Below are 15022 nucleotides of genomic sequence, written 5' to 3'. Positions count from 1 at the left end.
CTATATATTACTAGTTACTTTCATTTGAAAGTAATAAGTTCCTTTACAATATTACTTTCTGTGTAGAGTAACTCATTACTTAGTACACTACTTTTGCATTACTTTTACCAAAACAACAGCAGCAGCAGAATGACATTGCTGCCCCGGAACCATCCCGAAAAATTATTTCAACCGCCTTGAAGTCAGTGTAAACGATCCAAAATTCTAAATGTTATTCTTTTCCTTTGTTATTGTCATCTATAGTGGTTATTTGCATAAAAGCAAATAAGTTTGATTAGGAAATGATTGTATATGTTTTTAAATATGTGCTTAACTCAATTTGTAACTTGAGTTACTTGAGAAAGTAACTAGTATAATATTACTGAAATCCTATAAGTAATAAGTTATATTACAAAAGTTACTGCTAAAAGTAATATATTACATGTAATATGTTACTTTTGTAATGAGTACCCCCAACACTAATTACAATCAGATAGAGAGGCATCTTGTCCTAAGAGAATGTCACAGAATATTGCAGAATAGAAGAGGAAATAAAGAAACGTGTGATGACTTTACTGTTTGGGACACCTTTCATTATGTCTCGTATCGAGATTGCATCTAAATAACATATGATTTAACCATAGGTCCGTGTACCTTGACCTGTATACATTACATCTGGTATTGTCCAATTGAGATCCGATCGCTCTGTCCAGCTCAACAACCATCCTCTCATTTGTCCGTACGTGTCAGCGGACCTACTTTTAGATATGATTTCCCAAGTGAGTCAAATGTCACCAAGCACCTACATGTAGTAATGTAAGCTAACCAGAGCATTATTCCTGTTCCTGTTCTTATACATGTTCAGCTATGTTACCTGAATAACCGTTCTTTGGTTAGGTTAGCATTAGAGAGCTACCGCGGCTATAGCGAATTAATTGATATTTAACAGTCATATTTGCATTTGGAACGGCATTTGTACTCAAATATGAAGGCGAGTTTACTTCCAGGCTTGTATGGTTTGGTTTGGTGGTATGTGTTTGGTAGTACTTTTACCACATTGTAGCCTATTTTATTAAATGTGACCAAAGGTGACTTTTTCCTTTTCTTCTTTTAGCAGACACAGATAAATTCAACTGTAAAATGTGTTTTCCTGCAGATAACATCCCTGATCAGTGGCCATGAGAAGATATTTTCAGCAGCAATGAATTCTGATCACAGAAAATGTTTCAGGATTAAAACATGAGCAGTAAACGTCAGTCCCTCAGAATCACAGAGTGAGAGCTCTTCTTTCTAGAGCCGCCATTTTGCACCAAGAGATGTTCTACAAACACACAGGGAGAAATCCATCGTAGAAGAGGAGAGACACCAACTTCTCCACCAACAGTAGCCTCAATAAAAGGGTGGCCCCTGGAAATAGGAGTGGAAAATTAAAACAAAACGTTGCTCATTTCGGGTCTGGAGGTGGCTGGATTCCTCCACCCGTTCACACTGGGCCTGTGGGCGCGACCAGTATCCAGAGGTCTTCTCTGGGTGCTGGTCGCGCTTGGAGACCAAGTGTGGATGAAAGGTGATTAGGGTAATGAGCGCTGCAGGTCCCCCCCCCCCCCCCCCCCCGCCCCTATATTTACTTTGGTGTGTGTGTGTGTGTGTGTGTGTGTGTGTGTGTGTGTGTGTGTGTGTGTGTGTGTGTGTGTGTGTGTGTGTGTGTGCGCGTGCGTGCGTGTGTGTGTTGGTAATTAAATGTTTATTTCTTTTATGTTATTTTCCTCCTTTATTTTTTTTATTTTTTTTTATTTTTTTTTATAGTTTCTCTTTCTTTCTTCACATTTTTGGTGATGTACACAAAATATATACAAATTATAAATGTCGCAGGATGAATGGAACAATGAAAACATGTTGAATGTCAATGATATACCTGCAATAAAGTATAAAAAAAAAAAAACAGTAGCCTCAATAGACCAGAATGCAATGCAGTCACATCACAACAACTTGTATCTTTGTGTGACAGTAGTGGGTGGGATCCAATCTAACCCCCTTCAATGGCTTTTAACTATAGGCATCTGCAGCTTGACAAGCTGGCCCTGCAGCTCATATCATTGATGACATCATCAGTGATGTCACAATGCCTCCTATGACATCATCAGTGGGACAACAATTGAAACAAACAGTGAAACAAACAGACAGCGATTGCCCACTTGCCCCTTTATAGATACTAAGATGTGAACCCGGTCATTGCTCCACCCCCTCTGCCGATCTGGGGAGAGTTGTAGACTAGCACAATCCTTCCTCCAATACATGTGCAGTCGCCAGCCGCTTCTTTGCACCTGAGTTTCACCAGCAGGATGTCGCGCGTGGGAGGATCACGTTATCCCCCTCAGTTCCCCTCCCCCACAAATGTGTCTGTAGGAATGTTTGACCAAGCCTCAAGTACTGGCTGCTACCGGGAATTGAACCCAAGTCTCCGCGGTGGTAGGCAAGTGCCTACAGATGCCCTCTCCCACTTTTTACTGACTAGAAAAACAAGTTAAATTCATCATAACTGTAATGTGTTGAACGTCTCAGATTGAAGAGATCCAACAGTGGAAGGCGATCCGAGGGGGGTTTCTCTTTAAAAGGTCAATGATGTGGAGAAAAGCTCCTACCCAGCTGAATGAACAGATCTATCAGTCTCAGTCTCAGTGGGGATTCAGTAGCATGACATCACTGCTATGACATCACTGCTATGACATCACTGCTTGGCAGCAGTGCCTTTTCTTACCTAACTTGCCCCCTCTGTCTCGCTTCACTGCCAGACATGCCCCACGCACACAATGCCACTTCATTGATTGGCATCACTTAAAAGCTTTGGCCCACTGAAGTTGGCATCTAGTTTAATATCCTAAGTGCCCCAGCTCGTCTCAGCAGCTCTCAGAGGTGCCGTACAAAGAGAGTTAGTCCTCAGCTCCTCTCACCAGCTCCCAGAGGTGCCGTACAAAGAGAGTTAGTCCTCAGCTCGTCTCAGCAGCTCCCAGAGGTGCCGTACAAAGAGAGTTAGTCCTCAGCTCGTCTCAGCAGCTCCCAGAGGTGCCGTACAAAGAGAGTTAGTCCTCAGCTCGTCTCAGCGGCTCCCAGAGGTGCCGTACGAAGAGAGTTAGTCCTCAGCTCGTCTCAGCAGCTCCCAGAGGTGCCGTACGAAGAGAGTTAGTCCTCAGCTCGTCTCAGCAGCTCCCAGAGGTGCCGTACAAAGAGAGTTAGTCCTCAGCTCGTCTCAGCAGCTCCCAGAGGTGCCGTATGAAGAGAGACAGTCAATACAAGCTGATTTACTTCTTTCTCCTCTCCCTAAATGCCCAAATAAGTTGGATTGAAAAGAGGTGCATTCTTCGAATCCACCAAGTTATTTTCCGAGCTAGCCGACATCTTTGTATATGATTCAACTCACCTTTGGCTCTGCAACCAAACCTGGAGCACCTGACCGCATTGGTCTCATTCCAACCTGCTATCTACTACAGTGGAATCCACTAGTGATCACATAGTGATCAACCACTTATAGTGATCAATTTGACCCGTCCGAAGGGGATCACTATGAGGAGTGCACTGTAATTACAGCGGTGCTATTTGGGCCAAATACTTACTTTCAACTGTATTGAGCTCACAGCAGGCAGTTTTGTGTTATGTGACCATCCCTGCATTTGAACGGTTTATCGGCGCTCTCTCTCTCAACATAAACACAACCTCGCTCAACCACATAAATATAAAGAACACAGCAAAGCAATGTCCTATCACTAAACTACACACAGGGCACAGCGTCTCTCAACATAAACACACTGCCACACTATTATATGGGCCAGAAGTGATCGTTTCGAGGGGAAACATTTGTATAATTATTTTCTTAAATGAAATAGCTGCATTATTAAGAGACTTGCTGCTAAGAGTTGTAAGAGTAGAATTGGCCGAGCATGCGGGGAAAGAGTGCATATCGCTAGCCTGGGTAAACCCAGCCTCCACGTGACCTCTATCTATAGAGGTCACGTGGAGGCTGGGTTTACCCAGGCTAGCATATCGCCACCTATCGTAGCAGAGGCAATGTGATTCCATTAAAAAAAATTACGGTTTTAACTTGAAACCAAAAACATTCTAAATTGAATCCCCGCTCACTTCCTGTTGCAGTGTTTGCTATGGACATAAAAGAAAAAAAAATCATTCAAGTGCAGGACTGACCATTCCGTGAAAACCGTCTATACAGCTGACCGGCGAAAACAAAAGTAACGATGTCGAGTGAATATTTCTGCAGTTTGCCGAATGCTGAGAAAAAGGAAGTGCTGTGGGGTTGTGCTCTGGTGAAAACCATCTATAGGCTATATATATATATATATATATATATATTGTAGCGAATCGGGTATTCGCCCAAGGAACCGGAGACTTGAAGTTGGTACAAGGCTTTTATTCTTGGCTTCACAACAGCTCCTAGCCGCTAGCTTCGCTGCTAGCTCTTCATGCAACCACCCGGTCAGCTCCCTCACATAGCCTGACTGACCTCCGCCCCGGCCGCTGGCCACATATATCCCCTTCCCCCTAGGAACACACCCACACATCACATTAGTTCCTAGTTAACACAGAGACCCCACAATACACGTCATTAGCTGATTCGCTACATATCCCCCACTCAACTTTAATGTCGCTTCCACGCGACATTCACAACCCACACACATATCCCCCTGTACCAAAACACACCCAACACAACATTTTTCCCATCACCACATCAAATTCTAATTCCCACAAACCCCACAACATTTCAATTCCCCACAATTAGTCCCTTCTTTTTTTCCAACACCCCCGTCATAATGTCTAGTTTCCCATTAGGCACTCCATAATGTCTAGTTTTTCATTATTTCCTTTCTTTTTCACACATTTCAATTCAAACACAAGCCCCCACATTTTCCTTAACTTTTCTTTTAAACCCCATTTCCATCCCCCCTTTTTCCCAGCTTCTGTCCCACCTGAAGCACTCTTTTCGGCACCCCCTTTTTTTTGTCCCAGTAGCCAAATGCACGAACGAGCACCGGATCGACATCCGCGTCCTCCGCCTGCCCGCGTCTCCACTCGCGCCCGTCGACTCTCCAGATGACCCTGGCGTCGTCCTCCCAGCCTCGCACTCGCTCGTTTTTCCGTCCCCCTCCTCCAGGGGGCGGCTTGTTGAGGACAGCAGAGCGAACACCACCGGCGTCGATCTTCCCCTCGGCTCTCCGCAGTGCAACGTTAGGGGGTGTATAGCGGTTAGGCTGGGCCGGTTCCCCCGGCGGTAACCCCCCTCGCTCACTCGGAGACACGAGCGTCGCTCTCCCGACTGTAACAACGCTGCAGACGATGTCCCTCTCTTCCCTCTGGCTGTTCCCCTGCAGCACCGTTCTCCTATCCGTCACAACGTTCTCTTCTCCCCGGCTGCTCACACTCTCCCCAGCCCGTGTCTCACCTCCGGCCTCCACACTCTCAGTGCAGTCCCTGGCCAAGTGCTCCGGCGACTGGCAAGTCCAACAAAGCCTCACCTGTCCGCCGCCTGCACGTCTCTCCTCTCTCGCTGTCTTCCAGTCCCCGACAGCTTCTCGACACTCTCTGGCTAGATGTCCGATCGCGCCACATGCCCAGCAGGCTCCCTGCTGTCCATGTCGTTGTCCCGCATACCCGGTCCGTCTCCCGGGACCGCCTCGGCACCACCTCGCCACGTGGCCCGGCTCTCCGCAGGTCCAACACAGTCTCTTCCGTGGCTCCTCCGGCCGCTCTCCCCGCTGCATTACCTCCGCGCTCATCAAATCCACCCGCTGCATGACTTCTCGCAGCGTCCGCATCACCTCTACTGCCCAGGCAGGAGTCTCTTCCACCAGCCGTCCGACCTCTCTCAACACACGGGCCTCCATGCCCGCCAGCATCGAGCTGATCCCCGCCGTCAGCTCTCCTTTCCTCCCGTTCACCGATGGCCATTCTCCGCGCACCATCGCACGTGGTCTTAGCAGCTAGCAGTTAGCAGTTAGCACCCCTGGTAGCTAACTTACTAGCGCTAGGTCTTGAGCCCAAAAGCCGCACCGCACACAGTCTCTTTTGCCGTTCCTTCTCTCACCCTCTCCCCTCTCGGCCGAATCAGAGGCGTTACCGCTTCACTTCTGACACCAATTGTAGCGAATCGGGTATTCGCCCAAGGAACCGGAGACTTGAAGTTGGTACAAGGCTTTTATTCTTGGCTTCACAACAGCTCCTAGCCGCTAGCTTCGCTGCTAGCTCTTCATGCAACCACCCGGTCAGCTCCCTCACATAGCCTGACTGACCTCCGCCCCGGCCGCTGGCCACATATATCCCCTTCCCCCTAGGAACACACCCACACATCACATTAGTTCCTAGTTAACACAGAGACCCCACAATACACGTCATTAGCTGATTCGCTACAATATGTAGCCTATATAAACATAAAAAAAAACATAAAAAAAATCTTAAAAATTGAGGTTAACATGTAGAAATGCTGCCTGTAAGTCAAAACCCCTCACAGAAGGCGAAGTGAGGGAGACATTAGCTGTGCTGAAAAACAGCTAAAACTGAAATGGAAGAATAGTGTGTTAGAGGGTAGGCTACACAATGGAGAATACTGTCACAGAGGATTTTTTTTTTTACCATGTAAAAATGTCACATTTGAGAAGCTGGAATCAGAATTAGGGCATTTTTCCTTAGGAAATGGCTCAAAATGATTAATAGCTATTTGTATTTGTGATACATTTCATCCGCCCCCCCCCCCACAGGTTGGCGAAGCATAACCCGCCCTTCTCTGCCTCTGATTGGCCGTCAAACGGTGTTCATCTAATCAATCACATTGCATCTCTTTCTACAGCCTGTGGTCAGCTCGAGTATAATGAGCCCTAACCTCGCGTCACCAGGCTCTGCAGAGAGCCTCAGCCTGGTCTGCGTTACTGATGCAGGAAGACAGACGAAGACCCGCCCCCGTCTTCCGGTGGCCTGTGCTGCAGTGTTTTCGTGCACAGCACGGTCTTCCGCCCATAGCCGGAAAACTCGGAGCGAGGTTTTTCCATCCAGGCTATGTCTGGTCAGGTCGGACAGCGAAGCAGGCGAGAGCAGCCGAGTGCAGTCAGCCAATCAGAGGCAGAGATGGGCGGGTCATGCCTTCGCCACCCAACGTTCTTGAAAGGAGTATAGGCCTAGCAGTAGCGTATTATTTCCCGGTTATATCCTCGGTACTTCAGAAGTTTAATTTACAAACACAGGACTAGTATGTGCGGATGATATGATCACGAATATATCAACTGGAACCGGGGCTCCGTTTAACTCTGAGGGGAAGAAGTAAGATCCTCTCTTATGGGACTCAGGAACCATTCAGGTTTAGCTGTGAAGCTAACGTTAGCTTAGCTGTGATCACGTTTGTCAGTAAATAGTTCAGTGTGAAAATAGTGTGAAAATGTCTAAAGTCCAGAAGCTGCACAGAGCAGCCTTGCATCCAGACCTCCAGCAGCTGGTCATTCCCGCTGAGCAGCAGGAGGGGAGCTCCAGTCTGGACCAGGAGGACTCAGAGCACGCACACATTAAAGAGCATGATGCAGGTAAAAAAAAAAAATATATAGGCTATATATAATATATTTACAGTTAGGACTCAAGATTAGGTAACGCTTTAGAATACAGCCCGCAAATAAGCATGTAGTAGTTATAGTATAACTACGGGGTACAAGGAGTGTAGTTATAGTATAACTACGGGGTACAAGGAGTGTAATTATAGTATAACTACGGGGTACCGTACAAGGAGTGAATTTAGACTTTAACTAGAGGGTAACAAGATCTGTACTTATAGTATAACTACGGGGTACAAGGAATGTAGTTATAGTATATCTACGGGGTACAAGGAGTGTAGTTATAGTATAACTATGGGGTACAAGGAGTGAATTTAAACGTTAACTAGAGGGTAACAAGATCTGTACTGTAGTTATACTATAACTACACTCCTTGTACCCCGTATAGTTGTACTATAACTACAGATCTTGTTACCCTCTAGTTAAAGTTTAAATTCACTCCTTGTACCCCGTAGTTATACTATAACTACACTCCTTGTACCCCGTAGTTATACTATAAGTACAGATCTTGTTACCCTCTAGTTAAAGTCTAAATTTACTCCTTGTACCCCGTAGTTATACTATAACTACAGATCTTGTTACCCTCTAGTTAAAGTTTAAATTCACTCCTTGTACCCCGTAGTTATACTATAACTACACTCCTTGTCCCCTGTAGTTATACTATAAGTACAGATCTTGTTACCCTCTAGTTAAAGTCTAAATTTACTCCTTGTACCCCGTAGTTATACTATAACTACAGATCTTGTTACCCTCTAGTTAAAGTTTAAATTCACTCCTTGTACCCCGTAGTTATAATATAACTACACTCCTTGTACCCCGTAGTTATACTATAACTACATGCTTATTTGCGGGCTGTATTCTAAAGCGTTACCCAAGATTCTTATGAAAATACCCCCAAAAAACAAAAACAAAATTAAAACATGCCCCCAGGGCAGAAATATGGAGAAAAAGGTGGCATTATAATGCACATGTTAAAAAAAAAGCCATCTGTGCAGATAACACCTGTTGCGACACTTGGGCTACTGTAGCCTACTTACTGTAATAATAATAATATACAGTTAATGAATGTGTACAGCAGAAAACTTTCCAAAACACCAGACTACGATAATTATCGTATTTGTACGACCATTTACCACCAAAACTAATACCCTCTGGTACGATAATTCGACACTGCCCAGAATGTAGGGATGGGCATTTTAAGCAATTTAAATACTCGAGTACTCTCCTTTTATTATGAACGAGTGCTCGAGTACTCGCGCGGGGGGTGCGGGCTCTGTGATTACTATGGTAATGACTGAGCAGGGGTGATCTGCTGTGTATGGGGCTGTTCACACATAATGTTTGCATTTTTGCATGGAAAAAGCGCTACCTGGAGCATTTTTTGTCAGGAGAGGGACTGACTGTGATATTAGGTGACGCTAAGCTAACATCTAATGCCTACCTCAGACAGTATCTCTGATGGTTGGATGGATGGCATTAGCGCTTTGGAGCAGACAAGTTGTGAAACAAGTGAAGGCATTTCCAATACATGTCCATTGTTGCTGAATAGTGATCACCATGATGCGATTGTCTCGCAAAAAGTGATTATTTCTCCACATTTCTTGTGACTAACGTTATGGGAAACGACAGTGTAGTCAGTAAACTAGTGCAACGTTTTGAATGAGTTTTATCGGGCGTGCGCTATGAAGAAGCGTGCTTCTCATTCGGGAGAATATCTCCAGCCACCATTTTCGGGAAGAGCTGGACAACTTCCGGTTAAAACTTTCAAAATAATGTTACTTAAACAAAAGTAAATAGCTTATTGATGCACGTTGGAGGAGAAAAGGTATTTCAACGAATGAAGCAGCATCCTTGTATCAAAATACTCGTGATGTTATATCGCGTGAAACTGTGGCTGTAACGCATTACTCAAAATAAATAAGGTTACAATAAGCGTTTTATTTTGAAAGCAACAAAGCGGATGACGTACTTGTACATTCTGGCTGATTTGACGCCCGGCCGTGCAGTTCATGCTCCCAGATCCACATGACGATGCGTGCGTAGATCTTAGACCATTTTTAAAGGGGTGGGGAGTGGGGCGAGTACCCGAACAGCAGAAACGTTACTCGAGTACTGACGTTATGAACGAGTGCTCGAGTACCCGAGTACTCGCGCCCATCCCTACCAGAATGCATTTCGGCATTGACAGGAGAAGAAGAAAACTTCGCTCCATTTCTCCCCAAAAGGTAGTCTCACAGTGCCAGTCGTAGCTTGATGACGTGACGTCGACGGTGGGTCTGACTACGTGAGACTACCCCAAAGGCAACTGTTTACTTTCTGTTTAGTTTGGGCTCCATGGGCTCTATCGTTGCAACGGCCTATAAACTGCGCCCAGCGCAGCGCAGATTGGTGGGCGTGGATCGGCCCACTCGATATTTTGGTGTTGACGCTACACGCGGCCTTAAGCGTTATAACCACGCCTTTTAAGCGTAAAATTATGCACTACCTGCTCATTGGAGAAGTGCAGTAAACGCATCACAAGCTTCCCTTTTAAGCTCCAATTCCACGGAGCGATCCAGTCCGGTCAGAAAAGCCCCCTCCCTGTTTCATTCCCGTCTGTCTCATATATAATATTCCATATTATTATGCTTCTCAAATAAATCTAACTGCAGTTTAAATACTGCAAGCATGTAAATACGCTACACTATAGCAAGATCAAAGTGAAAAGAATGTTCTAAATGCATTGGCTAGAAAAATATAGCCTATCCCTATGTGGCCTATGTCATGATGAGATTAGATTGGTGAAAATTTGTCCAGATTAGAATGATATCATTTTCTCTCGCTACCTTTTCTTCTCAAGTGCTGCAGATGATGCACATAAATATAGCCTACATTATGTAAAGTCATTGCATAAATGTGTTTTTATTGTAAAAGTGGATGTGAAGTACGCCAACGCCAAGTCTTGTTGGAGTGGACATCACAGTACAGCCGTGTTGCGGCTGTCTCTCATCTAAATCACGTTATATCTGCGTGGGATATATATACCACCTAGGTTACATACAGTATATGTTTCACATAGGGTTGTGTTTGGATGTCTATGTTTTATTTTGGCCAATATTGAAATGTTCGAGAATTGCATGTTGTGTGAAAAGAAACATTATTTCTATCTACCACTTCAGGCAATTTAGGCTGATTTGGTTGATATTTCTTCTCGAAATGTATTAGTCTCAATGCATGCTGGGAGATTTGAGGGAGTGAGAGAGAGAGAGAGAGAGAGAGAGAGGGGGGGGGGGGGGGGGAGAGTGTGAGACGGCAGAGGAGAGCTCTGCGCAATTACAATAGTCTATAACTGGCGCACTGAATAAGGCCTGGTTTTGAAAAGCGCTAAGCGCTAAATTAACGCCAGGGCGAAGATATCGTTAGGCCGGTATTTAAGGCCGAAACGCCCATTCTGGCCTGTTCTGGCACTGCGCCACGCCTCTTCGGCGTAAAGCGCATTTCGGGGCCTAAAACCATGTTGCTATCTTCCCAAGGCAGGCGCAAGGCACGTTTTTTTGCGTTTAACGCCAGTTTTTGCGCCTAAGGCCACTGCAAAGATAGGGCCCCATATGGTTAATATGGGACTTTATAGTTTCAGTAGTCAAACGTAACTAAGCAGTGAAATTAGTTGACCCCCAATAGCCTATGCAATCGTTTTTTCAAAAATAACGCCTATTTGCAAAGATAATTTTGGGACCGACCATCTCAGCTCGGCTGCAGAATGGTCTCAGGCGGATAATTTTATCGTCTGAGAGGGAGCAAGTGGCGCTCGCTGGAGCTCAGAGGATTTTTAGCTCCAGAGGGCAGGAGTTTTAGCTGCAGAGTGGAGTGATGTACTGCAGCAAGCGGCCTCTTGACGGAGGGACAGACCGGGACAGACGGTCGGCGTACGGAGGTAATGTTCCGAGGGAACATTTATTGATTATCATTGTCTATTAAAATCATCACAGGTGTTATTGCTAGATTTGAGGGGTTTTATGTGCGCGTGCCAGATGCTTCACAAAAACCAGTCTAGATGCAGCTATGTGTGGGGAAAATCAAAAAACAAGAGAGAATCCTAATTGCTACATAAAAGTCCCACATATTAATGCAAAGTGGTGTCTAACCTGCATCATGCTCTTTAAAGAGAAACAGGAGGAACTCTGGACCAGTCAGGAGGGAGAGCAGCTTCAAGGGCTGGAGGAGGCCCATATCATCAAGTTCCCATTCACTCCTGTCCCTGTGAAGAGTGAAGATGATGAAGAGAAACATCAGTTCTCACAGCTTCATCAAAGCCAAACTGAGGAGAACAGAGAGGCAGAGCATCTAGCCAGCAGCTCAATTGAACAGATGCAAACAGAAGCTGGTGGAGAGGACTGTGGAGGATCAGAACCAACCAGGAACTTCGATCCAGCTAGTAGTTTACAGCCAGCGAGTGATGACAAGACTTCAGACTCTTCTGAACCTGAGACTGAAGACAGTGATGAAGAATGGATGGAACCAAAGTTGAAAATACGCAGGATAGTCCACACAGGAGATAAACAATTGAATTGCTCAGTCTGTGGTAAAGGTTTCGGTCGTAAAGGACACTTGAAGGAACACATGATAGTCCACACAGGAGAGAAAAAAATTAATTGCTCAGTCTGTGGTCAAGGGTTTGGTCGTAAAGGACACTTGAAGGAACACATGATAGTGCACACAGGAGAGAAACAATTTAATTGCTCAGTCTGTGGTAAAGGTTTTGGTCGTAAAGGAAACTTGAACATACACATGATAGTCCACACAGGTGAGAAACAATTTAATTGCTCAGTCTGTGGTAAATGTTTTGGCCAAAGAACAAGCTTGAAAAGTCACCTGATGGTCCACACAGGCGAGAAAAAATTTAATTGCTCAGTCTGTGGTAAAGGTTTTCGTGATAAAGGGGACTTGAATAGACACGTGATAATCCACACAGGTGAGAAACAATTTAAGTGCTCAGTCTGTGGAAAAGGTTTTGGTAATAAAGGACACTTGAAGTCACACATGATAGTCCACACAGGAGAGAGACCATTCCTTTGCTCAGTCTGTGGTAAAGGTTTTGCTGGAAAAGGACTCTTGAAGTCACACATGATAGTCCACACAGAAGAGAAACAGTTTAATTGCTCAGTCTGTGGTAAAGGTTTTGGACATAAAGGAAACTTGAAGAAACACATGATAGTCCACACAGGTGAGAAACAATTTATTTGCTCAGTCTGTGGTAAAGGTTTTGGTCATAAAGGAGACTTGAACATACACATGATAGGCCACACAGGTGAGAAACAATTTAATTGCTCAGTCTGTGGTAAATGTTTTGGCCAAAGAACAAGCTTGAAAAGTCACCTGATGGTCCACTCGGGTGAGAAACAATTTATTTGTGCAGTCTGTGCTAAAGGGTTTCGTCATAAGGGAGACTTGAACAGACACATGATGATCCACACAGGTGAGAAACCATTTAAGTGCTTAGTCTGTGGCAAAGGTTTTGGTCATAAAGGACACCTGAAGAGACACATAATAGTCCACACAGGTGAGAAACAATCTCTTTGCTCAGTCTGTGGTAAAGGTTTTGGTGGGAAAGGAGGCTTGAAGAGACACATGATAGTCCACACAGGCGAGAAAAATAATAATTGCTCAGTCTGTAATAAAGGTTTTGGTCATAAAGGAGACTTGAAGAAACACATGATAGTCCACACAGGTGAGAAACAATTTCTTTGCTCAGTCTGTGGTAAAGGTTTTGGTGAAAAAAAAGACTTGAAGAGACACATGATAGTCCACACAGGCGAGAAAAATAATAATTGCTCAGTCTGTAATAAAGGTTTTGGCCATAAAGGAGACTTGAAGAAACACATGATAGTCCACACAGGTGAGAAACAATTTCTTTGCTCAGTCTGTGGTAAAGGTTTTGGTGCAAAAAAAGACATGATGAGACACATGATAGTCCACACACGAGAGAAACCGTTTAATTGTTCAGTCTGTGGTAAAAGTTTTGGTCATAAAGGAAGCTTGAACAGACACATGATAGTCCACACAGGAGAGTAAACATTGAATTGCTATCTTTGGTGGAGGGGGGATTTGAGTGTTTATGCATGCAAGTATGTACTCTGTGTGTGTGTGTGTGCTCTGAGATATATCTAACTCCGCTTATAGGACTTTATCATCCTGCTCTGAGATAGATATCTAACTCAGCTTATAGGACTTTATCATCCTGCTCTGAGATATATATCTAACTCAGCTTATAGGACTTTATAATGCTGCTCTGAGATATATATCTAACTCAGTTTATAGGACTTTATCATGCTGCTCTGAGATATATATCTAACTCAGCTTATATGACTTTATCATGCTGCTCTGAGATATATATCTAACTCATCTTATAGGACTTTATCATCCTGCTCTGAGATATATATCTAACTCAGCTTATAGGACTTTATCATCCTGCTCTGAGATATATATCTCACTCAGCTTATAGGACTTTATCATCCTGCTCTGAGATATATATCTAACTCAGCTTATAGGACTTTATCATGCTGCTCTGAGATATATATCTAACTCAGCTTATAGGACTTTATCATGCTGCTCTGAGATATATATCTACCGGTAACTCAGCTTATAGGACTTTATCATGCTGCTCTGAGATATATATCTAACTCCGCTTATAGGACTTTATCATGCTGCTCTGAGATATATATCTAACTCAGCTTATAGGACTTTATCATCCTGCTCTGATATCTAACTCAGCTTATAGGACTTTATCATGCTGCTCTGAGATATATATCTAACTCAGCTTATAGGACTTTATCATGCTGCTCTGAGATATATATCTAACTCAGCTTATAGGACTTTATCATGCTGCTCTGAGATATATATCTAACTCAGCTTATAGGACTTTATCATGCTGCTCTGAGATATATTTCTAACTCAGCTTATAGGACTTTATCATGCTGCTCTGAGATATATATCTCACTCAGCTTATAGGACTTTATCATGCTGCTCTGAGATATATATCTAACTCATCTTATAGGACTTTATCATGCTGCTCTGAGATATATATCTAACTCAGCTTATAGGATTTAATTATGCTGCTCTGAGATATATATCTCAGTTTATAGGACTTTATCATCCTGCTCTGAGATATATATCTAACTCAGCTTATATGACTCACCATTGTATTTTATATTCTCTGATTGGTTGGCCCTCACTTGCTTTTGCGCAGGATGCAGCAATTTGGCACATTTGAATGTATAAAGCCATCTAACCCGCTACATCTGCTCCTACAGCCTCAGATCCAGTCATGTATAAAGCCATCTAACCCACTACATCTGCTCCTACAGCCTCAGATCCAGCACTTGGCTTGGTTTTGAGGTGCCAAGTGTGAGGAGGACTGAGGAAGGAGTCTCTTATTTTGGCCCTTTGTCCTCGAAAGACCTGCAAGT

This window comes from Poromitra crassiceps (assembly GCF_964638095.1).
Source record: "Poromitra crassiceps genome assembly, chromosome: 17".
NCBI lineage: Eukaryota > Metazoa > Chordata > Actinopteri > Beryciformes > Melamphaidae > Poromitra > Poromitra crassiceps.
Note: the sequence above shows the minus strand (reverse complement) of the source record.